This window comes from Trichosurus vulpecula, chromosome 3 (genome assembly GCF_011100635.1).
Source record: "Trichosurus vulpecula isolate mTriVul1 chromosome 3, mTriVul1.pri, whole genome shotgun sequence".
Classification (NCBI taxonomy): domain Eukaryota; kingdom Metazoa; phylum Chordata; class Mammalia; order Diprotodontia; family Phalangeridae; genus Trichosurus; species Trichosurus vulpecula.
Genome location: NC_050575.1, coordinates 411,464,240 through 411,491,846, shown reverse-complemented (window position 1 = coordinate 411,491,846; position 27,607 = coordinate 411,464,240).

The window sequence follows — 27,607 nt, the reverse complement described above, 5'->3', positions numbered from 1 at the left end:
GTTCTCCAGCAGTTGCTACTTGGCAGTGTCAGTGGAAGGTTAGTCACTCAAAAAACACTTATTAAACACCTACTATATGCTAGGCATTGGTGACTACAAGGTATTGCGGTAGGGGAGAAGAACCACATCCATACAAGGACAGAACAAATAAGAGGGAACCTTTATTGGATTTGTGATTTCTTTCATACAGGGAGCTCCTGGGTAAGGAAATTCCTTCTCCCAATGCAGTTCAGTACTTGCTTAGTAAAAGTAAAAATCCCTTGAGTTCCTTGGGACACTGACTTGCCAAAGGTCACACAGACAGATCAAAGGTAGAGCTTGACCTCAGGTCTGGGCCCCAGGCTGCTTCTCTCTTGAACTGCTGTGGTAGGCCATGGTATCCCAGTGCCTCTAGAGCAAACCCTTGCTGGACACAAGGGAGAATGAAGTTAAAGGGTCTACATTTTTTATTAGAATTAGAAAAATAATTAGAATCTGAGTCTCCTTGGTTCCTTCCATATTTCTTTTCATTTCTACATCTGTGTGGTCCAGTCCCATGTCCTAGAAACAGACAGGCTGAATGAAGTTGGGAATGGAGGCATTATCCCTATGCTCAGGACTTGCTGCAACTTTCCAGTACCCAACTCAGAACTCCATACAAAACTGAATGTCCCTATCCAGGGCAAAGTATTGGCCCAGAGGGTCACAGGCCAGCATGGCTTTGGGGCAGAGTTGGTAGCTTTAGCTTGGGTGGTTAGTTGGTCTAGCAGGTTTGCCCTTTGGAGAAGCTGTTAGAGATAGTAAGGAGACCATAGAATGTCTATGGACATATAAGGCTGGGGGAGCTGCAGTAGCCACAGAATAATGGAGCTTGGGGCCCAGATTATGTTCAAGGAAACATGTTGGGCATGAATCTGGACCCTGAGGGGCTCCCCATCCCACACACTCAGATCCCAAGTCGATCCTCCTTGGAGTGGAAGAGTGGAAGGGATACCTGGCCTGGAGGTCAAGCTAGTCCTCAGCCCAAATTCTGCCTTGGCTTATTCTGAGCTACTTGGCCTTGAGCAAGCTCCTCTGGTCCACTCTGGGTCCCAGTGGTGTTACTGTAGAATCAGGGAGCAAATGATAACAGCCCATGTTTGCTTGCCAAGCTCTCTATGGACACAATATCCCTGGACTCCTAGACTATCTCATGTCCAAAGTGCCTTCCATCCTTAATCACTGAGCTCTTCCCCACCCCCATCTTTTTCCCCCAGCCAGTCAGCTCACAGCTCTTTGGGAAGACAAAGAGAATGAGTCAGGAGTCAACAGGGCTGCCGAGTGAGTAGACAAAGGAAGGAGTTTTTTCATGTGTGTGTGTGTGTCTGTGTGTCTGTGTGCACATGTCTGTGTAGGGCTGGGGCAGGGGCAGCTTGTGGAAGACCTTAGAGAACAGGGCTCCAAACCATTGACTTTTCTGAAATGAGATAAACCAATTTCCCCATTGACAGAGTGTCCTTTTTCTGACATGTTGTGGATCTCTGTAAATTGTCAACTCTCCCAGAGACAACCTGACAAACAAACATGGAGAATGATTTTGTTTTTCACTCTGAAGGAGAATTAACCAGCAGGCTGTGGGGTTCTCTCCTTGAATACATTGGCAAGGAGAGGGGGCTTGGCTTTGAAAGGAGAGGCAATTAGGGATGAAGATTTGTAGAAGACTTAAGAGGCAGGGGGTCTGTTATCTTCAGTATCCTACGGCAAATATATCTCATACAATCCTGACTTAACCCACATTTCAAGCTGGATAGTAGACTTTATGAATAGAAGGCAAATCCTTCCTGTTCTTCTCTCTCTTCCCATGATGCTGGGTTCAAGGAGACGATTTTTTTCCAGCATGAGCTGACAGCCTTGCCCTTTTGGCCCTTGGAGGACTGGACTTGGTCAGGGTAAGCTGTCCTCAAAAAAAGTGTTGGGGATGCTTTCCTGATATCTCATACTGGGAAGGAAATCCCATTGAGGACTACATCTGGAAGTGGATGTGCCCCTGAAGTGAAAACATTGTGGGAGAGATGCTTTCTAAGGCCTTTCTCAGTTCTTTCATTTCCCGCTTTATTTATTTTCTAATAGTACTCCCAGCCAACCAATTGATCAGTCAACAAGCATTTATTAACTTCTTATCATGCACCAGGCACTCAGGCTTGAAAAACAAAAATGAAATGGTCCATGCTTTCAAGGAACAGACATTCTATTGGGGAGATAACTTATAAACTATCTCTCCTCTTGCTCTTTTTCTCCCCCACCCCTCCATTCTATAAGACAGCCTAGAGTTAGGCTTCATGGAGAAGATGAGTCTTTTGTTCAGCTTTACAGGTTGTAGAATTTAAATATACAGCAGGAGAAGGGCATTCTAAGCAGTTGTTCTAAAAGGGATCTGGGGGTCTGAGTGGACTATAAGCTCCTTATGAGTCAGCAGTGTGATGTGGCTGCCTACAAAGCTTAGGAGACCTTGGGCACTTGAAGGAGAGACAGAGTTGCCAGGACTAAAGATGGGAGGGTCCCACTTTACCCTCATCAGATCCTGTCTCAAGCACTATATTCAGGTTTGGTTACCTTCATTTAAGAGGGGCATTGGTAAGCTGGAGATGGTCGCAGAAGGACAACCTGGATAGTGAATGGTCTTGAGTTCATGATCTAGGAAGAGTGGCTCAAGGAAGTGAAGATATTTAGACAAGAAGAGAGAAGACTCTGGGGGCCAATGGTTGTCCTAGGGAGGTGATGAGGTGCAGATCCAGGAGATGCTATGGAGATAGAATTGACCAGGTTTGGCAATGAGTTGGATGTGTGTGTGTGTGTGTGTGTGTGTGTGTGTGTGTGGTTGTATATGTGTATGAGTGTATATCTGTAAATGTATACATGCAGGTCTGTAATTGTGTGTGTATGTGAGTGGGTGTGAGTGTGTCTGTAAGTGTGAATTGTGTGTGAGTATGCATGTGTGTGAGAGTGTCTATGTGAATGTAGGTGATAGTATGAGTGTATGTGTGTATGTAAGTGTATCTGTGTGTATGTGAGTGTGGGTGAGTTATGTATGTATGTCTCCAGGTACGTCTCTGTATGTATATGAATGTGGGTGATTGTATGTGTGTGAGCATATGTGTCTGTAAGTGTGTCTATGTGAATTTATCTGTAATGGTGTATTTGTGAGTATGTCTGTGAGTGTGCATGTGTGTTAATGTGAGTATGTGTCTGTGTGAATGTGGTTATGTATGTGAGCATGGGTGATTTTATATGTGTTTCTGTAAGCATGTGTATGTATGAGTAGGTCTGTCTGGGTGCACATGTGTGTGCACATAAGGAGGTATATTTGAGGGATTAAGGGAAAGGGAAGAAGTGAGGATGATTCTGATGTTGTGAGCCTGGGATTTGAGAACCTTGGTGGTCCCCTCACTCAAAACAGGAAAGTTTGAGGGAGGGATGTAGATTTGGAAGGAGTAGAACGAGCTCCTTTACATGATGAGATCCTGAGCATCAGAACATTTTTTTAGTCACCAGAAATGACTTTCATGGGTGGTATGAGTTGGAGGAAAACAAGTAGAAAGTATTCGCACATGAGGGTGTTTTGCATCTGTTCTGGAATGTGATGGTGCCAAGGGGGACCCTTACTAGGCCAGAGAGGCAGCAAAGATCAGTGGGGAAAGTGCTGCATACATGGGGAGAGAAGGCCTTGGGTTCAAATCCTGCTGTTACAGCTACTAGCTGTCTGTGAAAGAACCAGTCACCTCACCCCTCTGAAGCCAGTGTGACTCCCTAAGACTGATCTATTATGCTGTGGATGTGCAGTGCCAGAAGTCAGGAAGATCTGAGTTCAAATCTGGTCTCAGACACTCACATAGGCTCTTCTTCCATAAGTTTGCTCATCTGCTAAATGGGGGTCATAACAGCACCTACTTCCCAGGGTTATTGTGAGGATCAAATGACATAATATTTGTGAAATGTTTAGCACAGTACCTGGCACATAGTAGGTGTTTTTTTAGAAATGCTAGCTCTTATTGTTATCTGGGCTGGTGGAGAGAAACACTTAGGTCTGTAACATATTAACCAAGGGCATTCTTTGTTTTGCTTGGCTATCTGTGACATAGGGGGAACCTGCCCCACCATTTTTTACTGGTCGGTCAACAAGCACTAATTAAGAACTTACTATGTACCAGGGACTGTGCTGAGTACTGTGTATACAAATCCAAATCCAATAATGGGAATGGACTTTTAAAATTAGTGACAGACCCAGACTCTACCTTCTTGCAGCTTCACAGTGGAGGGAAGGCTTTAGTCCCCTTGGTACTGTGATACCAGGCATGCCAGCTACTCTGGGTGGGTGGTGAGAACAGTCAGGGGGATTTGAGTGAATGAGACTGATTTCCGGGACAGATGCGTATTATCTTAATTGATATCCCAGCTTCCATCCTTTCCCCTCTCCTGTCAATCCTCCACACAGCTACCAAAATAATCTTGCTAAAGCACAGGCCTGACCTCATCATCCCTCTGCTCAGAAATCTCTAATGACTCCCTATTGTCTCTAGGATATTAAGACAACTCTTGTGCTCAGCATTTACTGCTCTTATGTGGCCTCCTGCCTTTCTTTCATTTCTTTTTCATGCACTCTATATTTCTGCCAAGCTGACACCTTTCCCAAACCCAGCACTTCATTTCCTATCTCCATGCCTTTGCACAGCCTGTGTGTCCACCATGCCTGGGATGCACTGCCTTCTCACTTTTCCTTTTAGCACCATTAACTTTCTTCAAGAATTGGCCCAAGTAACCCTTGCTATGGGAAACATCCCTGATCACACTAGCTTTTAGTACTTTTCCGCTCTTCAAATGATGTCTTATTTACTTCTCTGTTTATCTATTATGTCCCTCAGCAGAATAGAATCTCCTTGTAGGCAGGACTATTGTGTTTTTGTTCTGTGTTTTCAGTCCCAAAATCAGTGCTTGGCACACCAAAGATGCTTAATAATAACTTGTATCTAATTGAATTCTCCTCTGAAGACAAGAGAGCAGATGGACTGCAAATGAAGGAATCCCAATTTCCTTCTGGTTCTTCTCCTTGTTTTTCTTGTTCTTGTTCTTTGTGTTCTTCTTGTTCTTGTTCTTTGTGTTCTTCTTGTTCTTGTTCTCATTCTTTTTGTTCTTCTTCTTTTTCTTCTTCTTCTTCTTTTTGTTCTTATTTTTCTTTGTGTTCTTGTTCTTGCTCTTTGTGCTCTTCTTGTTCTTGTTCTTCTTATTGTTCTTGTCCTTGTTTTTCTAGTTCTATTTCTTTGTGTTCTTCTTGTTTTTGTTGTCATTCTTCTTGTTCTTTTTGTTCTTGTTCTTCTGTTGTTTGTTCTTATTCTTCTTGGTGTTCTTGTTGTTCTTGTTCTTTGTGTTCTTCCTGTTCTTTGTGTTGTTCTTTTTCTTGTTCTTGCCATTCTTCTTCTTCTTCTTCTTCTTCTTCTTCTTCTTCTTCTTCTTCTTCTTCTTCTTCTTCTTCTTCTTCTTCTTCTTCTTGTTCTTTGTGTTCTTCTTGTTCTTGCTGTTCTTGTTCTTTTTGTTCTTGTTCTTCTTTGTGTTCTTGTTTTTGTTCTCTGTGTTCTAGTCCTTGTTGTTCTTGTTCTTGTTGTTCTTTTTCTTCTCCTTGTTCTTTTTGTTCTTATTCTTCTTTGTGTTCTTCTTGTTCTTGTTCTTTGTGTTCTTCTTGTTCTTGTTCTCATTGTTCCTTTTCTTCTTCTTCTTGTTCTTATTCTTCTTTGTGTTCCTCTTGTTCTTTGTGTTCTTCTTGTTCTTGTTGTTGTTCTTCTTCTTGTTCTTTTTGTTCTTATTCTTCTTTGTGTTCTTCTTGTTGTTCTTTTTCTTCTTCTTCTTGTTCTTTTTGTTCTTATTATTCTTTGTGTTCTTGTTCTTGTTCTCGTTCTTGTTCTTTGTGTTCTTGTTGTTCTTGTTGTTCTTTTTCTTCTTCTTCTTGTTCTTTTTCTTCTTCTTGTTCTTTCTGTTCTTATTCTTCTTTGTGTTCTTGTTCTTTGTGCTCTTCTTGTTCTTGTTCTCATTGTTCTTGTTCTTTGTGTTCTTCTTGTTCTTGTTCTCATTGTTCCTTTTCTTCTTCTTCTTGTTCTTTTTGTTCTTATGCTTCTTTGTGTTCTTCTTGTTCTTGTTCTCGTTGTTCTTGTTATTTGTGTTCTTCTTGTTCTTGTTCTCATTGTTCCTTTCCTTATTCTTCTTGTTCTGTTTGTTCTTATTCTTCTTTGTGTTCTTCTTGTTCTTTGTGTTCTTCTTGTTCTTGTTGTTCTTTTTCTTCTTGTTGTTGTTCTGTTTGTTCTTATTCTTCTTTGTGTTCTTGTTGTTCTTGTTCTTATTCTTCTTTGTGTTCTTGTTCTTTGTGTTCTTCTTGTTCTTGTTCTTCCCAGACCATACGGCATGAGTTGTACTCTGCCACCACTCCCCCTTCTCCCTTCAGACCTCATTCATCAACACACGGCCTCTAGGAAGCATCCAGAAGCATCACGGTGACAGTTTCTAGATACTGAACACTGAGGAATGACGAGCCAAAGGTTGCCCATGAGCTCATGCCCAGGAGGCAGCCCAAAGCTGCAGCTCATGATCTTCAGCCCTGTTTTCACTCCGCTTCCTAACACTGTATTTACCTCTGCACTCACTTGAGCCAGAAGCATCTGGACTCCACCTGGGTGCTTAACTTGCACTTAACAGCTTATAATCACTCCTGAAAATCCCACCTCATGATGACCATTCAGGCACCTATGTTCAGGGAAAGAGACACAAGACAGAAAAGACGCCCCCCCCCACCCCGAGGCTTTGAGGTCCAGTCTATCTCAGTCAACATATGGTCTCGATGGTATGTAAGAAGAGCTGCTATGGCTGCTGGAAGTGGAGCAGCAGTGAAGAAGGGTTAGGAATGTCTCCCACTCCCTTTTCCCCACCACCTACAGAAAATCCAAAGAGAAGTTTGCAGAGTCCCCGCACACTCAGCCAATGAGAAGAGAGAAAATCGCTTCCTTTTAATGTGTGGAACAGTGGGTGGTAGGCACCCAGGGCTTCCAAAACCCCTTAAGCAAAGGGATGAAATCCCCATTCTGTCTCCCACGGGGCCAAAATGTTTGCTCTAAAGGGATAGCATCCATTACCTCTGAAAGACAACTTTCCTCTTATTTGAAGACTTCCTCTGGGTTGATTGAGGGTGTGTGGAAACATGAGCTATTCTCATTCTTTCTAATTCATCAATGTTGTCTTTCTTCCCCATATTTAAAGCTTAGGATGTGTCCCCAGTGGGCAAGATTGCTCTTTACTCGTCCCTTTTTTCCTAGCACCTTCAGGCTGTTATCCATGATCTAAGCCCTCATCCAATGTCACTTTTTCTTGGTCCCAGGATTCATTGGCACATACACACTGTCTGAGTATCTCCTTGAAAATCTCTACCAGGGTAGAAGTGGGGCTGTTTCTCACACCTGGATGTCTTTTGGCTTGGGGCATTTGTTTACAGTGGCTTAGTTTTTAGGAGAAGAATGTGAACATTTACGGATTATGTTGAGCTTGGTAGAGACAGTCCCCACTAAATAGCTCATCTGACCAGTGGCCCAGACCCCATGGCTCCATGGGATAGAGATAACTTCTGCTCTTTTCTGAGGACTTTATATCCAGCTCACCCTCCTTTTCTATTAGTCTGCATAAAGCTTTCCTAATCAGCCCGGCCAGGGGAAGTCACCTGGCAACATGGACAGGATTCTAGCTGGTGAAGCCTCCTTGGGTGAGCTCAGCTGGTGGATTGTACTCAATGGCCTGACTTCTTGGGTTCTGTGTAGGACTCATTTTCTTATTGCCTTTAGTAATGAGTCACCAGTCGGTAGGGATGCAGCTAGGCAGCTGGGTGGGTGTTGGTTTTTTTTTTCCTTTAGCTTAATGAGGAAAGAGAAAAAAAAGTTCATTTGGTTGATTCTCTAGTCATTAACCAACTGCAAGTGTTCTAGCTGGCTAGATTGGAGGAGACATAGGAAGGTAATGATAGCTGCTGAGGTGAGCTCTGCTGGGGCTTTCTTTTAGGTGTTTAATAAAGAAAATGAAAGTCACGTGAAGAGAGTGCTAGGCCAACTGGTGAATAAACATCCCCCTCAAAGCCACATTGGAAATGCTTCCAAGGCAGTAGAAATCCTAGGGCTACTGGGGGGTTACTAATGAGAGGCCCCTTTGAATAACCCCCCCACCCCAGTATCTGATACTTAGAGACATTCCCTTACTACAACCCTGTAATGGAGGGAGTTCAAGGATGGTTGTTGCTGTTCAGTCATTCCAGACATGTCTGACTCTTCATGACCCAATTTGGGGTTTTCTTGGCAAAGATACTGGAGTGGTTAGCCATTCCCTTTTCAGCTCATTTTATAGATGAGGAAACTGAGGCAAACAGGGTTAAGTGACTTTCTCAGGGTCGTATGGCTAGGAAGTATCTGAGGCCAGATTTGAACTCAGGAAGATAGTCTTCCTGACTCCAGACCCAGCACTCATTTACGGTACACTATGGCACTGCCTAGTGGCCAGGCCATTTTATAGATGAGGAAATAAATGAGAGAGATCAGCCGACTTTCTCAAGATCATACACATAGGTGATGAGTATGGAAGACAGGAAATACATTCCTCTGCTTTATGTGCTCTATCCTCCTGCCAAGCTGACTTGCTTATTCTTCCCAAACTTTGGCCCTATTAAAATTCCATCATGTCTCCAGAATCCAAGTCCTGCCCCCTTCCCAATACACAATTCTCCTCAGGAGAAGCAGCATGGCATGAGGGACACTGATTGGTTGGTTGGTTGGTTAGTTCATTATCCATTCAAGAAATTAAACAACTCCAATGTGGGAAAGCCCACATTGGGAAACCACCAAGGTGAGAAACCTGACTCCTATCCTCAAGGAGTTTACAAACTTCAGCATTCACTGGACAAATGCACTGGGGCCATGGAGAGGACTCAGAAAATCTAGGATTGAGAGTAGACTTATAGCTGAAGGAACCCTGCCCACTCATGGTGATGGAGAACAGTTTTAAGAAGATCAAACATTGACTGATTTGACTGTACGACTTCCAGCCTGGGGTGTATAGGTCGTGCCCCCAAATATCCTCTTCAGTTGGCCTCATCAGGATCTGGTTAGGTATTTGTAAGGCCAGTCTATAAGTGAAAGATCTTTCCTGCCCATGAATAGGCCTCTGGTGCTCCCAACAGAGGGAGGCCTGATTAGAGGTAGGCCCACACCTTTGTGATGCCCATTAGGGATTAAAGACTCTTCCCACCCCCTCATTAGACCTCAGGTGGGGCCAACAAAGAGAGGCCTAATTAGAGGTAGGCCCATACCCTTTCACTAACTAGGTGTGAGGCCCCCGGCCCCACACCTTTTTGCTAAATAGGCTCTGAGCCCTCAGGGCCCTGAACAGGGTATATAAAATCTGAGGTTGGTGTTTGGTTTTGGGGCTCTCACTCACTGGAAGTGTCATGTGATTTGACCAGAGGGGACCCTGGGTAGCCACTGAAGACCCCTTGCTTGGAAAACCCAGATGTTGGTGCTTCTCTTTTTCGTAAGTATGTATGTGATATCTTGATCAGACAAAGCTTGTCTGATGATTCGTGTTATTTGCTCTGTTTATATTTTCTCTGTAATTTCTTTTTGTATTCTCTCTGAATTTCAGAGTGCTGGCTTTCCCCCTGAGCTAAGTGAATGATATAGATATGTTTGATTAAAGTGAGATTGTAAACCCCTTAAAGTTGCTTTCCTTAGAAAAGCAGATCAAAGAACCTGTGCTAGTAGCCCTCCTGTGTGCCGGTGTTACTGGCCTTATACCTCCACAGCAGCTCCTAGCAGCATCGTTGTTACAGTATTAGGAAGAAGACAGGTAGTAGCCCTGGAAGAATCAAAGCAGCTGCCATTCCAAGGGAGAGGCATGGATGCTGCTGCAGTTTATTAAAGACTCCTGGATCTGCAGGAGGAGCGCCACAGAACCATGTGGTGAGGGCTGCCTCAGGGAGAAGGTATTCAACTGAGTATTTGATGTAGGGCTCAAAGGGGTCTTAGGGAACTTGGAGTCCAAGCCCTCATTTTAGAGGAAGAAAAGGTAAGGGACTTATCTAAGATCATGCAGCTATAGTGAGGAGGCAGAGCCAGTATTTGAACCCAGGCCCAGAGTTCTTTCCTCTGTTCTTTATTCCTTTTTTCCACTTGGACTCAAGAGGTAGAACCAGAAACAAGAGATGGAAAAAAATATAGCAAAGAAGAAAAGAATTTCCTGCCCCTGAGACCCTTTCCATGGTGAGAGGGGCTGCCTCAGGGGGTAGAAGCCCCACCCCTCCCCAGAGGTCTATACACACAGGCTGCTTGGGAACGTGGTCAAGGTGATTCTGAGCAGGTTTAGGTTGGACCCAATGATCTCTGCCAGTTCTGACATCCCATGAGAACTGAAGGATTCCTAAATTCAAGTTAAGTGTCTGTTATGTGCTAGGTACTGGGCTAAGCCCTGGGGACACCAGTGCTGTGGAGATACCAGATAAATGATGACAGCAACAGCAGCAGCACCATCACCAACACAGGCTCTGTTCTCAAAGAGCTCAGTCTAACGGGTGAGACAACATGCAAACAGCTATAAACAAACAAGGGTAAATTGGGGGTAATCTTGAAGGAAGGTGCTAAGATTCAGGAGGTTTTGTACAGACTTCCAGCAGAAAGTGGGATGTTAATTGGGACTTGAAGGAATCCAGGGGAGCCTGGAGGTGGAGATGAGGAGGAAGAGCACTCTAGGCAAGGGACCCAACTAGAGATAATGACCAGAGATGGCATGAAGTGTCTCATTCTTGGGACAGTGGAGAGGTCATTATCATATGGTAGACACATAGTAGGTGCTTAATAAATATTTGTTGATTTAATGTCACTGGATCACAGAATATATTTGGTTAGGTGTAAGATATAAAAAGACTAGAAAGGAAGGAGGGGGCCAAGGCTCTGAATGCCTAAGGATTTTGTATTTGTTTCTGGAGTATTAGGGAGCCAGTTGAGAAAATGAATGAGGGAATGAAGAAATGAATGATCTAAAGACCATCTAATGGTCTAATGGCCCCATTAATTTTACAGAAGAGCAAATTTGAGGTGCAGGAGGGAAAAGTACCCTGCCAAAATTCACACTGATAGTGAGTGGCTGAGGCAGGGTCAGAACCCAGGGGTGCAGATACCCATTGCAACCTCCCCAGGATGCCAGCTACCAAATCCCATTAGACTTTAGCCAAGTCCATAATGGGGATTAGACAGAAGGGGATCTGGACAAAGCCTCTGACACCACCTCTTTGGATCCTCCTTTTATTTAATTTAGAAATTCCTCATCCTGGTGTGCTCTGAATCTTCCTAAGCATGTTTGCTCAGTCTTTATTATTACACTCAATAGTTTGCAGCTAATTGCATCTGAAATATATAAATGTATCTCGGAAAAAGTCTTCCTCAAAGATACACAGGAGACTCCATCACATACAGTGCCATGGGACAAAAGGAAATGGCAAATCAAGGACCAGTAGTTGCCCATCTGGCTTCTTGTGGCTCTGAATAGGGGGAGACAGACTTTTCTGTGCCACCTTTCTTGGCTCCCACCCCTTCTGGAGGACACTTCCTACTTCCCAGACTCCTGCTTTATTACCATGGTGACTGGGAGAGAAGTCCTTGGGCCCAGGCAGCACTCCTCAAAGTACAAAGCAGCAGGAACTCACTGCAAGGCTCTTCTGCCTTCTTAGTGAGCCATACACCTGTCCTTATCTGGCAGGGCCCACCAGAAAAATGACTCATGGAAAATGTGTCTGCTTCACTGAGAGAGACAGAGTCCATCCTGTTGCTATGGCCAATCCCATGGCTGGCCATGGAGAGTGGGAAATGCTCTGGAGTATAGGTAAAGGGGAAAAGCCATCTCTTCATGTCAGAGAAAATTATGTCCTGATTGAGAGGAGGTTCAACCAATCAGTGCCTATTATGGAAAAAGCTGGGAAGCCCAGATTCTGGTCCTGACCTTGGGCCAATCCCTTTTCTCTGAACATCAGTTTCCTCCCCTGTGCAGTCATTAGCTGAGGCAGAGTGACTCTGGCTCAGAACCCAGAGCACACTATCCTTTGCTGAGTTCATCTCCCTGGGTGAAAGGTGGTGGAGGTGTCATTCTCTCCTCTTAAGGAGAAGGTCCCTGAGGCTGAAGGAAGCTAATGACTTGCCCTTGGCAAAGTAGCTGTGAGAGGTGGATTTGGGGTTTGAAGCCAGGTCTCTTAATGCCAACCATAGTTGAAGTTCTTTCCCATTTGCCTGGACCATGATGCTGCTCAGATGGACTCTGGGGCCCCTTTTGTGTCCCACATTCTGTGGCTGCCAGGGCAGATGGTGAGAAGTAATGGGAAGAGAACCAGATTTAGACTCAGGGGAGCTGAGATTGAGTCTTACCTTTGATTCTCACTCCCTGTGTGATTATGGACACATCACCCTACTTCACCATGCCTCATTTTCCTCATTAGCAAAGTTAAATGGTAAATCAGTTGACCTCTAGGGTGGACCCTTGCACTCTTAATATCAGCACTTAGGACAGTGCCCTGTCCTGTGAAGAGGCCCTGACCCCTAGGAGCTGACACTGACTGGGTGCTGAAGTTCACAGATATGAATAGTTGAGGGTACAATTCAAGAATCTGTGAGGCACTGTGCTAGGTGTACAGGGTTGAGGGAGAACAGAAAAGACCCAATATACCATCTGCTTTCAAGGAGCTCATTAGCTGGCAGAGTGTATGGTTTGGGCACAGATGGCATTAGTATGAAACAGAAGAGAAGAAATCATCTCAAGCTGGAGCATCTGGGAGGGCTCCATGGAGGAAGCTGCACCTGAGCTGGGCCTTGGATGTTGGATTGAACTCGGGTGGATTGGGGCAAGGATCAGGGACTGAGGTTGCCAGGCTTGTGGGAGAGTGGGGCAGCATAAGTGCATTTTAGTTTCAGTGGTAAAGAGGAGACTGTGGGGGGTTTGAGGAAATAGCAAGTGATCGGCCATAATGGAATCTCAGGCTTAGAGGCCTCCTGGAGGAGGTGAGGTTAGTGCCAGACCTTAAAAGATGACTGGATTCAAAGGCCCTTGAGTAGGGGCAGGACGGTCTGGGCTGAGAGCCCCTTCTGGCCCCTGTAGGGCAGCCTGATTGATTCCTTCTAAAATTCTGCATATTTTCAGTGAAAATCAGACACATTCAAAGGTCACTCAACTCCCTGAGCATTACCCTCTCTCATGACATCTAGAGTGGGCTTTGAATTGTGTACCTAAGGGGTAGGTAGACAATATGCAACAAAGAAAGGGCATGGTGGAGACCACAGGCAAAGACTAGGCTCAGGAGGGGCTGGGAGTAGGGATGGCTGTAGGGGCATATTGGCCTATTGACCACAGGGCACCAAGAGCAAGGGTGTTCAGGCAGGTGGGCAGGTGGGTGCATGCTGCTCTCTCAGTGGCAAAAGGAGGGAAGTTTCTCCTGCTTTCCTTACAATTCTCACATTAATTTGTAATTTCTGGTCTCCTTCTCTAGCCTTCCCCCCCAACACTCCCTAGACACACACATTCTCAATTTTAGTAATTAACTTTTTAAGCCAAGCTCAGCAATTTATTTGTGCTGAGTCTTCTGTCTGCAAACTGATCACAGACCTACCTGACAAGACACTCCTAATGAGTCTGTAGCATGGAGAGTATGGGTGGATTGGGGAGCTCCTACTCCCCTCAACTCCTCCATATGGTCCACCTAGCCTGAAGGCCAAGGTTTGGTTGCCTTGGCTGAACTTCAGCTGTCCTTAGAGAAATGTCTACTAACCTCTGTGGCATGTGGGTATGGACAGGACAAAGGGCTTCCATGTGGAAGGCAACCTGCCAGCAATTCTGGAGGCCTGGGCTCTTGTCTTCTTCCATTCTTTGGCCCCGACTGGTGAAAGGCTAGGTGGGATCAGGCTCTTGAAGAGTCTTGGACATCGGGCCCCTGCTCACTTGGTACTGGCCCTGCCCAGGGTCCTCTGGAGCTGGTCCTCACATTGTAAGAGTTGTTTGGCTGGATGGTGAGCAGAGAGAAAGTAGAGGGATAGCTGCTCCCTGAGAAGAGAGTAATGAAGCAAAAAAACTTGTTGGCAATGAAAGTGTGATCATGTAGGAAGACAGGGAGGACAGGGAATGTGTTTATGGGGCTCCAAAGCCTTTTTCTCTGAGGGCCCCTGCACACAGTGTTGGAGAGAATCAGAACTTTTTTTAGGAAGCAATGGGGAGCTATGGAAGCTGTTGGGGGATAGTAGTGATGTGATCACAGTGGTTCATTAATAATAATCATAACTAGCATTTCTATAGCACACTGAGATTTACAAAGAAGTTTGCAAATACTATCTCCTTTGATCCTTACAAAACCCTGGGGGGTAGGCCTTGTTATTTTCCCCATTTTTCCAGTTGAGGAAATGAAGGCATGCAGGGGTGAGGGGACTTGCCCAGGGTCCTATAGCTAGAAAGTGTCTGAGCTCACATAACTTCACTGTCTCTCTGAGCTGCATTAGGAGTATGGCCACACTTAGGAAGATGGAGAGGAGAACACTGGAGGTGAGAGGAATGGGGAGGAGGTTTAAATATTGGAATAAGGGGAGCCGTCTGTGAAATGGGCAGCATGTCAAGGGTAGATTTTTATTGGGGGTGGGGCTTATGGTGGAGATCAAGGAAGGAACCAGGGCACTATCAACAAAAGAGGAAATGAAAGAAAGGAGCCTTAATAATCATTGAAAAATGGAGCCACGTGGGCACTTGATTCCATGTCCACCCAAGCATCAAGCCCTGCTGCTCATAAGAGGGAGTCCCAGTTTTATATTCCCTCTCCTTTCCTCCTTGGTAGAAGGATGCTTATCACATTCATAATAATTAAAAGAAAATGTAACCAAAAGGAAAAACTAGACAAAAACATCAAAGGACTTGAACTTTGTGACTACCAAATCTGTTGCTTGAAGGATCAGATCAGATTCCTCAGTAGTCCTGTGGAGGAGGCATCTGAATTCTACCTGGGAGAAAATGGAGGCTCATATTTGTTTGAGGTCACACAGTGGGAACATGGACCCTGAGGCATGGCTCTGAGTCCCCGGTCCCATGTTATTTTCACCAGATGCTGCAGCACCTCTCACCATACCACTTGGTCCATCCTTCTCTCATGGTTCTTAGCATCTTCTGCCTTGCATTATAGGTCTCTGCTCAGAATGGAAGGGCTGCCGCAAAAGACAGGTATGACCTGGAGAATGGGAGGCAATAGGTAATGAGTGAGAATCAATCAATAAGCATTCATTGAATGCCACTTCTATGCCAGGCATTAGGTAGCTAGAGGCAGAAAGGAGCCCATTCCATGGTGGATCTGAGGATTAGCTGGAAAGGCTTAGCCTGGAAAAGAGTAGCCTGGGGAGGAGTGTTCATGAGAATTGCCTTTAGCTTTGTGAAGGTCCACCTTAGAGAAGAGAGACTAGATTGGTTTGACCCTCAAAGGAAGAAGTAAGAACAGTGAGTGGACATTGGAGTGAGTCAGAATTAGTTTCAACATCGGAAAACCAGACAACACAAAACCTTCCTACTGTAAGCTCCTGGAGAGCAGGGAATGTCTTGTGCCTTTCTTCTCTCCCAGAGCTTAGCACATTTGTCTTTTCCAAAACACAGTGATAGGCACATATGCACTCACTCAGTGTTTGAGGTCTCATTGCCCATAGTTTAAGAAATACATCACCAGGATGGTGAAGAACTCAGAATGCAGACCATAGGAGGATCAGCAGAAGGAAGTGGGGATGTTAAGTCTGGAGAAGAAAAGACTCAGGGGACACTCAAAAGCCTCCTTGAAACATGTTGCAAGACTGTGCTGGATAGGAGGGATTAGGTCAGTTCCACTTGACTGCAGAAGGCAGAACCAGGAACAATGGGGGATCTTAAAAGGAGACCAAACTAGGCTTCTAATAAGGAAAACCAACTTTCTTGCCCTAAGAGCTGTCCCCAATGGAAGGAGCCACCTCTGAAGATGTCTGGCTCCCCTACCTTAGGGGCTTCCATGTAGAGGTGGACTCTAAATTATAAGAAGTCTGTAGAGAGGATTATTTTTCAGATCCAGGTTGGGCTGGATGCCTTTGAGCTTCTAATTCTGTGACTTTGTGCCCTGGGTGAATAAGTTAATAAATGAAGCCAAGATCATACCCCTCCTGCCACAGCCTCTGGAATACAGCATTTTCAATATGAGCCTAAGAGAAAAGTTGCCCAAGTTCTCTGGGTCTTTTAGTTTTCCTTTCTAGTTTTCTCTGATTTTTAGCACCTGTCTTCCTCCCCTGCTGAGGCAGGTCAGGCTTCCCTGCTGAGCTGCCCCTTCTCACTCCCTACTATCTCCACTCCAAATGCTTCTATCACTTGCTGTTTTATCTTAGGTAATTTGAGAGAGTTAAGGAAAAAAAGCATCTCTCTAAATCCTCCTTTGAGGAGCCTGAGAATCCATCTCCCAGACCCCTCCCTCTTCCCAGCAGGAGAGCCTAGTGGTTTCCCAGTCACCCAAGCCCCAGGCTCAAGGTCACACAGGCACCAAGTTCAATTAACTTTCAACCTCAGGTAAGAAACAGGAGCTCAGTGAAAGTGAGCTAGGGCCTCTCAGGAGGGGCTTTGGATGAAAATGTTTATAGAACAGTGGAGCAGAAGTCAAAGTAAGACAACAGTTTTAATGAGACTCTAGATAAGGATAGCTGAAAGAGAAGAATCCTCCTTAAAGAGTTGGACATGAAGGGCTCCACAGGATGGGTTTTCCTTTGTGTCTGCTTGCTCTGTTTTGTGTTCTATTACTTTGTTACATATCCCAGAATTGGGTTGCCTCCCCTCCCCTCACGTCCCCTTCTGGAGAGGAGGGATTAGTTCCCTTCCCTTCCCTTCCCTTCCCTTCCCTTCCCTTCCCTTCCCTTCCCTTCCCTTCCCTTCCCTTCCCTTCCCTTCCCTTCCCTTCCCTCATCTTCTACTCAAAGCCACAGAACTATATTTTCTCCTTCCCTGAAACCCTCTTGCCCTAAACCACAGGATAGATTCCAGATAGAAGAAAGCACAGGGCTCATAGAAATCACTGCCCTCACTTTACATGGAGGCCACTCAGGTCCAGGAGTTTGGACCTGCTCAAGGTTACACAGGTCTGGAAGCAGTAGGACTTAGCACAGTGCCTGGCACATAATAGGTGTTTAATAAATGCTTATTTACTGAATGGCCAAGCTTTGGACCTATGTGCTTTGATTCAAAATTCAGTGCTCTTTCCAGCCAACACTCCAAAGTCATTATGCCTGATAAACTCAAAACTGAATTCTCCATCTTCCGCATAGCCAGTCTGTGAATAAACACTTATTAAGTGCCTTCTATGTACCAGGCGTGGTGCAAAGCACTGGGAATACAAAAAAGAGGCAAAAACAGTTCCTGACTGAAGGGAGCTCATGGTCTAATGGGAGTGCCAACAAGCAAACATGTGTGCACAAGCAAAATGTGTATAAGTAGGAAATAATTAAGAAAGGGGTGGTTCTAGAATAGGCGGTGGGAAAGACTTCTGGTAGAAGACAGAACTATAGCTGGAACTTGAAGGAGGTCTGGGAAGCCAGGAGGCAGAGAGGAGCAGGGAAAGCTGGAGAAAGTATCTGGAACTGAGAGATGAAGTCATACCTGACCCCTCCCTCTGACTTCTATCTGTGCACTTTGTACTTACTTCTTCTTCCTTCCCTGTCCTCCCCTTTGGAGCTGACCTGCTGCTCCTCATCTCTCACATCCGGGCTCTCTTTTCTGTCCTCACCATCACTAGATCCCAGTGATTCTCAATCACTGTGACCTTAGAGGCCATCCTGCCTAACCTGGTCATTTTACATGAGGCAACTGGGGCCTGGTGAGCTTAATTGATCTGCCCAAGGATGCGCAGGTAGGAAGCATCGAAGGCAAGATTTGGACCTGAGACCTCAGACTCCAGAGGCAGGGCCCTCCTCTTTATACCAATGCCTTCTTTCCAAAAAAGAGAGGGCGATTTTGAACAGAGAGTGAGCAACAGGCCATCTCCTGGGCTGCGCTCCAAGGGTGGTTATTTACTACACATTTGACGTCAGCTATGGCTCCTCCTCTCCCAGGCCTTCACTTTCCTTTTAAAAAACATATTTATTTTATTCTGAACTTTAAAAAATAAAAAAGCATTTCCACAACATAGCAGAATAGAAAAAAAAGATGAGTGTACATGAAACTGCAAATCTATTGTATACATCTTGCTATTCTCTTTATAATAAAATTATCATGTACTTTTTTTCCCCTTTTTTTCTTCCCTCTCCCCTGCCCTAGAGGTGGCTACCATTAGACATAAATAGGTCTTTCTATCTATCTATCTATCTATCTATCTATCTATCTATCTATCTCTCTCTCTATCTATCTATCATCTACACACACACATATATGCATTGTTCTTTCTCAGATAGCATCTTCTTTCATAGGACCTTTGTAGTTATTATGGGTATTTATAGTAGTCAGAATGACTTACTCTCAAAATTGTTCTTAAAACAATACTGTTGTTACTGTATACATTGTTCTCTTGGTTTGGCTCATTCACTCTTCATTATTTCATGTAAGTCTATCCATGTTTTGCAAAGCTCATCGAACTCATCATTTCGTATAGCACGGTAGTATTTTATTGGGATCATACACCACAACTTGTTCAGCCGTTCCCTGCTTGATGGACGTCCCTGCAATGAGCTTCATTCTCTGCCTCTTTAGAATGATGGGGGTGGGCAAGGTGATCACTAAATTTTCTCTAAGATCCTAGGAACCTACATGAACCAGAGAAAACAACACCACTATGGAATATTTCGAAAATTTTTGTTGTCCCATTTTTGAAAGTAAATGATGTATGCTTTACCTTGAGTGGTGACTGTGAAGGGGATCATTGGTTCATCAGCTTTTTGGTTCTCTCCCCCAAGGATTTTCTGGAAACTAATTATGGACTTGGGAAGATAAATGGAAACCCTGAAGTTTGTCAGAGATGAATGTGCAGGTCTGGATAATTCATCCCCAGCTTCTTTCTATGGGACATTATTGCCAGGGTCTGAATGCCTGGGGCTGGTTCTGACCTTTGGAATTAGCCATCTGAAGACCTTGGCCTCCAATCCCAAATGGGATTCTTAATGGCTACTGTCCCTTGGGCAAGGGTGAAGTCCTGTCTCTCTCAGCTGTGGTCTGTACTTCTCAAAGGCATTGATTTACTATTTAAGTCACCTGCAAATTGGCAAAGTCATTTATCCATTGAGCACCTATTATACACAGCTATGAAGAAAGAGGCCCTGCTTCCAGGGGCTTACATTCTATTACGTGATTTCCTTCTTCCTTACCTGGACTCCTCTCCTCTCCCTTCCCCTTACATTTTCTCTCTTCCTCTTTCCTTCCTCCCTCCCTTCCTTCCTTCCTCCCTCTCTCTCTTCCTGCCTTCCTCCCTCCTTCCCTCCTTCTCTCTCTTCTTCCCTTCCCTTGCACCTCCCCCTCTTCAACCACACAATTTGGTATAACCTTTTGCATTTAATATTGAGGGAGATGTAAAGATAAGTAAGACCTGATCCATACTCTGAAGCCCAGTAGAGGAGATAAGGCAAATGCCCAGACAAACACAGATCAAGGTTGGGTGTGGTTGATCCCCCAGGAGATGTCTGAACCAGGTGTTCAGAAAGGATCTTGGAGGGGAGATCCCTTCTGGCAATAAAAATAAGTAGTGAAGCCCCCTTAAGTATATGGGATTATTGTTCTTCATGTGATTTGAGAATAGGGTCAGGGCAGCATTCCAAGTGATACAGTTATAGGAGGGGTCCAGACTGCTCTCCTTCTAAAGACCCCAAAATCATGATGAAAGATGTAGATGTTGTCCCTATGAATCTAAGCCCAAACTCTCAGGCTTCTCTGAACATGGTGATCTTCTTCCTGAGCTGAGACAAATAACTCATCTCAGAGTCACTGTCTTTTCTTCTTTCATCCTTCCTCCTTTGGTTGAAATGTTCATTTTTATATTTAAATGTATATCTATCTATCTATCTATCTATCTATCTACTCATCTATCTACCTATATCTGTCAATCTATCTGTCTATCCATATCTGTCTATCTTTATCTATCTGTCTATCTATCTATCTGTCTGTCTGTCTGTCTGTCTTTCTCCCCACAAAAGGCTCTGTATAGGGAAAGCTGATGGAGTGGGCAGAATCTTGACTCTCCAGCTCTGGTTTGGCCATCTGCTGGCTTCTTGGTCTTGGACATATAGCTTAAGCTCTTTGACTCCCAGTTTCCTCCACTGTAAAATAGGAATTAATAGTAATTATGGCATCTCTACTTAGAAGAGTTTTTCCAAAGATCAAATGGAGTGGTATCTGTGAAGATGTCTTGACATGTATAAAGACTATTAAACCTTCAAGGGAAAGTGATTTTGAGAGCAACCCAGGAGCCCATCTGCTCTCTCTTTATCTTGCAGCATGACTGAGCCATAGCCTGTTCTGTCCATAGAGATAGGTGGTCCAAGGTTTCCCCCACCATGAGGAAGGGCTCCAGTGTGTGTATCTCTCTGTGTGTATTTGAGTATGTGTATGTATGTGTATATGTGGTGGAACTTCTATGGCGACTCATGGAAAGTCATAGATCAGTATTGGGCAGGATGTGAAGACATGGAGTGGGGCTAATCTTTATGCTTGGGAGATGTCTTCACATCAGTAAGATCATGGAACGTCAACATGTCAATGTATTACCATAACACTACACATATGTACTGGTGAAACTTTAGTTAACTTCAATCTTTTCACATGTATCTACAACCCTGCAAGTAAATGGAAAAGGTTCCAGAGTAGCAGAAGCAGCCATTCCAAAACCCATCTACTTTACTCCCCAGGAGAAGGAGCAGTTTTTAGTCTTCTAGTTGACATCCTTCTAATAAGCTGGATGTTTGCTCCCCCAGACCCAGTCCAAAGTAAATTAAAGAGAGAACATTAGACTAGACTGAGAGTGACTGAGAGAGATGGAGACACTGGCAAAAAGGCCACATGAAGGCTGCTAGCCTGGCAGCCAGGAAGGAGACAGAAGAAAATGGAAAAGCAGACAAAGAGCTATAAAAACCAAGGAGTCTGGGTGCTCGACAGCTTAATGGCCATGAGGGCATAATAGGATGGCAGCCCAGTGCCATCATTAATGTTTATGGTGGTGGCCTGCCTCTGAGTCATCATCAAAGGTCACATTGTGTCCACTGTCCTCTGTGAAAGGAGGCAGGGGCAGCAGATATATCTTAGAGAGATTTCTCCCCAAAATGATTAAGAAAAATATGATGCCAAAAGGAGCAAGATTTCAGTGTTCTAGGAAATTCATTTGTGAGGACCAATGCAATTCCTAATAGAGCCAGAGATACCCAATGTACCTCTCATATTCCATTTCTACTTCAGGAAAGGCTTAATGCTAAGGTAAATAGGAATGGCTATGAGCTGAGGATCCCAAATCCTAGGATCATAGGCTTAGAACTGAAGGAAACCCCAGGTCTTCTAGCCCAATCACTTAATTTTACAGATATGAAAAGTGAGGCCCAGAGAGGTTATGTGAGTATGTAAGTAACAGGCAATAGTGCAGGGATACTGCCCCTCCCCCACCTCCCCAGGTCATCTGGCTCCAGATGCTTCACTCTCTCCTCTCCATCATGAAGCCTTTCATCAGAGAATAGGGTTCTCTTTTACAGAAAACATAGATGTCTCCCTTCCTCCCCAGAACGCTTAAGCAAGACACTCCTTATTGATGGTCTCATTGGCCCTGCAATGTCCAAGGGCCAGTTCACTATCTAGTATCAAGTCTATGTTGTAAGCATCAAGGAAGGGAAGACAGTGGTCTGGGGTTAAGAGTCGGGAGAGAGAGAGAGAGAGAGAGAGAGAGAGAGAGAGAGAGAGAGAGAGTCAGGCAGAGACAAAGATATAAAGGTACATAGATGGAGACAAAGAGATAGAGAAGAGAAGGGAAGAAGGAAGGACAGAGACAGAAAGTGACAAAGGAGGGATATAAATAGACAGAGATAGAGATATAGATACAGAGATGGAGACAGAAACAGAAAGGAAGGGAGGTAAGGGGACAGCAACAGAGAGGAACAGAGACAGAGAGCAGATATAGATTTAGGGAGAGACAACAGACCAGAAAAAGACAGAGAGACAGAGAGAGATAGAGAGAGAGATAAAGACAGAGACAGAGAAAGTTCTACCTGCTGATTGCAGAGAAGTCAGTGAGAGGGGATTATACAGGAATATCATGCCCCTTCTTAATGGATCGTGAGGTACCCTGCATGCTCCTTCACTGGGCCCTATCATTCTTTGCACAAATGTTTGCCAAGCACTCAGTGTGGCAGAGCCCAAAGCTGGCATGAGGATGATCCAAGGTTCAGAGAAGACATAGATCCTACAATTTTGGGGCTCAGCAGATGCCAGGAACAGATGGTATTTGAATGGAGCTTTTTAGGATGGTCAGAATTCCAATGTATTGCCAATAGAGGGGAGGAGGGATGGTACTCCAGGTGTTGGGAATGGGAAGGGCTAAGGTAGACAGAGGCCCTGAGCATGCTGATGGATGCTGGCACTGAATGCCACCAATATTCAACATTTCACTAGACTTATGCCCAAGATATGGTAAAGGGAAGGGAAGTATCCACAGCAGCACTGCAGGCTAGCCATTGGGGTATCAGGGACCCATACTGGGTGTTGGAGGGAATCTAGATCCAAGATAGCTGAATGGAGTTAGCCAGCCTGTTGTTGGACATTCCAATGTGATGCTAGAAAATAAAGGTGATGAGAAGAGAGGGTGAATCAAGAGAAACAGAGGCTCTGAGTGGCTGAAGAGCCCTGGCCTGGTTCCACCTAGGTGTGGGGCTTACAGTGCTCAGAAGAGTCTAGAGGCCTCTGAAGGCAGGAGAACTTATCCCTACCAACTATGTTAGCAGCCCTCCCTGTGAGCACCCTTTGTGACCGGTCTGGAGGCCAGCCAAGCTATGCTGTAAACAGAGATGTATGAACCATAGTTCCTCCCTCAAGGGACTTTTCAAGCCTTTCTTGTACACATCTGGTCATTGTCCTGGTTTTCCTGGTGAACCTCAGGTGCCCTTGCTCTTGAAACCTTCCTGAGTCCTTTACCGTTGGAAGTAGAATCCTTCCTATAAGTTTGCATCTGAGTCTCCCAAACATTTTCCTCCCCCTCCACATGGAATGGAAGATGGGCATAGCCCAATGTCTGATCTATCAGTAGGGACCTAGGCTCAGTGGTTTACCAATTGGAATCAGAGGACCAGGGCTATCTGACCATTGTCATGCTCAGGGACAGTGGGGAGCAGATATCCTCCAAGGTTTCTTATAGTTCTGGAATCCTAGGCAACCTGCTTTTGCCTTTTAATGTCTAGGCTCCCTCTGGTCCCCAGGATGAAATTCTAGCTCCTTAGCCTGGTCCTTTCACAGTGTGGCTCCAGCCAACCCAGCTGGACTTAGGTACCCTTGTTCTCCACATTCTTTTATGACTCTGTCTCCCACTCCACTGGCCTTCTGGCCATCTTTTCAATGCCACTACTGCACCGCCCCCCATTTCTGTATCATTACCCAGGCAGGCCTTTGCCTGTCCTGGAATATTCTTCCCATTCACCTCAACTGCACCTGTTAGACTTTTGTTCTTTCTTCAAGATTCAGCTCAGTCCTTGAAGGAGCTTTCAGAGTATCTCAGGCTCCAACTAGAAGAGGCATGCTATTTATGGGTACTTCACTCTCATTGACTTCTCTGGGCTCAGCACACAGAGACTTTTTCCCTTTCTTCCTCTATCTTGGTCTCTCTCCATCTTTCAGTCTCTTTTTATATCTGTTGTCTCTTTGACTCTGTCTCTTCCTTCAAGGCTCATCTCCTGGTCACATGATAGGATCCTTCCCTTGTTCCCTGAGTTGCCTGTGCCCTCTACCTTCTCAAATCTCCTCATCTATATTCACTCCCCACTAAAAAGGAAGTCCTTTGAGGAAAGAGCCTAGCCCAGAGCCTGGCATATGGGTCATCCATTCCAACCCATGCCTAGGTAGGAATCTATCCCCCATTCAACATGACTGCATTCTTGCCAAAACTTGTCTTGCCTTTGCTTGAACACCCCTCTCCGACCTCTTGAAGCTGCCACACAGTGAGCCAGCTCTCATTCCCAGAATCCCAGAATCTTTGAGTTAGACGAGACCTTGGAAGCCATGTGGTTAAAGCTCAGGGGGAACAGGAATCTTCACTCCAATGCTCCCCCGTAGTTGGGTGTCTTGGGTGGATTGAGTATGTCAAGTGCATGATCTCTTTGGAGTCCTCTTCATAGAGAGTAGTTAGTGCCAAAAAGGACGGAAAAATGTTTTTGTGTAAAGGAAGAGATTTATATTGATTGTTAATATTCTCAAAAGACCAATTCCTGTAAAACTTGTTCCTGAGTTTGTACCAGCCAGATTATCAAACCTGGTGGGCTCATTTTCTAAACAATCCATAGCATTTCCATTCTGACAGCTATTCTTCCAAGTAGTCGCTTCTCTTACTGTGGAGATGCAGTCATTCCCTGGGCCTGTCTGGACTCTTCTTGGGAAATTGCCTTCAGTGTCAGATGATGCAAGGTATCTCACTGAGGATGCCACTGTCTTTGCACTCACTGAAGTGTGGATGGATGATGAAGATGCTGTGTGTGCTGGGATCAGAGGCCAATATGAGCACTGTCGAGACAGGTCAAAAATAAAGAAGTAAACCATGGGGGCCTTGCACAAGCTCCCCCAAGAGGAGGCTGATTTCTTCATCATTGATCTACTCAAGAAGACTCTCTGGGAGTAAATTCATACTTGGAGCAGAGAAAAGCCATGGCCCTCTGATACCCAGTGAGCTTCTACACCATGGATAACAAGCACTTGGGAGATCAGCCAAACACAGCTGGGGCTGTGAGGACTTTCACAATGACAGTCTGGTCCTGTCTCTGCAAAGAGATAGGATTTACATGTCTACTTTTACATATGTTTATACCTGTTTTCTCAGTCTTTATTGGCTTGAACCAAAGCTGTGGAGGGAGGGGAAAATCAATAACCTGTCAAAATGAATTGATTAAGCAGCTTCTATGTGCCAGGCACTGTGCTAGGTACTAGGGACCCAAATCAAGAGAGAAGCTGGCCCTGACCTCTTAGGCTTTCCATTCTATTGTACAGAAGGTGAAGCCCCTCTTGTGCATTTCTATGGCCAACCTAAATCCCTGCCTGCTCTCCATGGCTTTCTACTTCCTCTAAGGTATCATGAGCCAGGCATGCACATGGAAGCAGCAGGGCATAGTGGGGAAAGAGCTGGGCTTAGAGTCAAGAAGTTGTTGTTTAGCCATGCCTGAACTCTTTGTGAACCCCAGTTGGGGTTTTCTTGGCAGAGATACTGAAGTGGTTTGCAATTTCCTTCTCCAACTCATTTTACAGATGAGAAAACTGAGGCAAACAGAGTCAAGTGACTTGCCCCGGGTCACACAGCCTGTAAGTGTCTGGGGCCACTTTTGTACTCAGGAAGATGAATCTTCCTTATTCTAGGAGCTCTATCTGCTGTACCACCCAGTTGACCCAGTCACGAAGACCTGAGTTTAAATCCTGTCTCTGATCATTGGAGCTGAATCCATGTTGGATGGGAAGGGAGCTGGTTGCAGGGTAAGGTGGAAGTGGTTGTGCTCTTCTGATTTAGCTGCCTGGCTATGTGTAGGAGGTTCAGGTTAGGGGAGGGAGGCTCAGCCCTGCACTGAGTACCATTCCAAAATAATGTGAGAGCTATATTTGGGGGGTTGAGTTGGCCAAGTTGGAGCAATGGCTCCCTCCACATCTAGTATAATGGAGTCTGGGGGGGCATAGTGGTGACAACACAAGCATCTGGAACTTGTTGAGTGCTTGATGCTGAGAATGTGTTTGGTTGTCCCATTTTACAAATGAGGAAACTGAGAGTTAAAGATCTTTGATGCCTTATCTAAGACCATGAAGCCATCAAGCATTTGGATCTAGAGTACTCATTTCCACAGGAGGAGCACTTGAGGTTGCATAAAGCACTTTTCTCCCAACTTCCTAGGAAGGAAGCAGTATCAACATCTTTATCCTCATGTTGGGGTGGGACTGGGGGTTATTTCCAATCTTGTGGTTGTTTTAAGGAACTCCAAGATAGCAAACCATCCACAACTGACAGTCTTAGAGGGTTGCCTGGTATACTGAGAAGTTAAATGTTTCACCCAGGGTTACCCCTTTAGGGTGTGTTAGAATTAGAATTTGAACTCAGTCATCCTGACTTCAAGACTGGTCCTATTTTCATTAAAACAAGCTATCTCTTTAGCCTCCCCCCTACCCTGTTTTCCCCCTTTTATAGCAACATAAGTGGTTCAGACTGTTTTGGATTGGGCTGTATTTGTCACTTTGTTCTGCAGAGCAAGGCAGAGTGGGTCTCCAAAATGAGCAGAGCCCTGCCATCCTCCAATGAAGCATTACATCAGTGGGTGAATCTGGCATAACTAGCTCTCCTTCCAAATTGCTCAAGATTGTTGGTTTTTTTTTTTTAATTTGGTAAACATTCTGTGGATTTATTTATTTATTTTAATGTAAAAACCTCAGGCTCACCTCCTTTAGATACCTACCCTCCTGGGGAGCCAGGGACAGAACAGGGAGGTGGAGAAGTCATCTCAAGACATGCATGTGAAACCCTCTCTTTTTTCAATGGTAGCCAGCTGGACCTTAACGGCCTAACTCTGGGGGTGGGTCCTGAAGCTGTTTCATAACCGATTATCACTGAGCCCTGCTTCCCGACAATTTCATTTTAAGTGTTAAGAACTGACCCTCATTTTGCCTGGATGCCTCATTAATATTCATTTGTGTATAATTGCCTTTATTTCAGTGATAATGACTTCGGCTACCAATAGCTTGATTGATGGGACTTGTGTCTTCTCTATGAAGGAGCAGAGATATAAAAATCCCACCATTCATGCCTGCCTGGTATTTTTAGCCGCCTTTAATTACTAACCAACTAAATAAGCATGCAAACCACGCCATGATTGATAGCATCTCCCAGTTGAATTTTTTTTCCAAAAGTTGGAAGTTGCTCGAATCAATTGGGTCCTAAAAATAACTAGTTGAGAGATGGATTCTACGGAGTCAGGAAATTCTTGAACAAGGACATGGAAGCTTCAGAGAAGAGGGGCACGAAAGCCGAGCACCAGGCAAGGGAATTCTGGAGGAAGGGGACCTTGGTATGGAAAAGACTGGAACCATGACTGACTCTGAAGCTGCAGACCTTGAAAGAAGCATATTGTAGTAAAAACCTCCATGAACAAGACAGGGACTTAGAACATGGGGTTTCTTCTTTTTTCCTTAATAATATATTTTTCCCAATTATATGTAAAGATAGTTTTTCAACATTCATTTTTTGTAAAATTTTGAGTAACAAGTTTTTCCCTCTCTTCCTCCCCTCCCCCTTCCTTTTCCTTCCCCCTTCCCAAGACAGAATGTAGTCTGATGTAAGTTATACATGTACAATCATGTTAAACATATTTCCAAATTAATC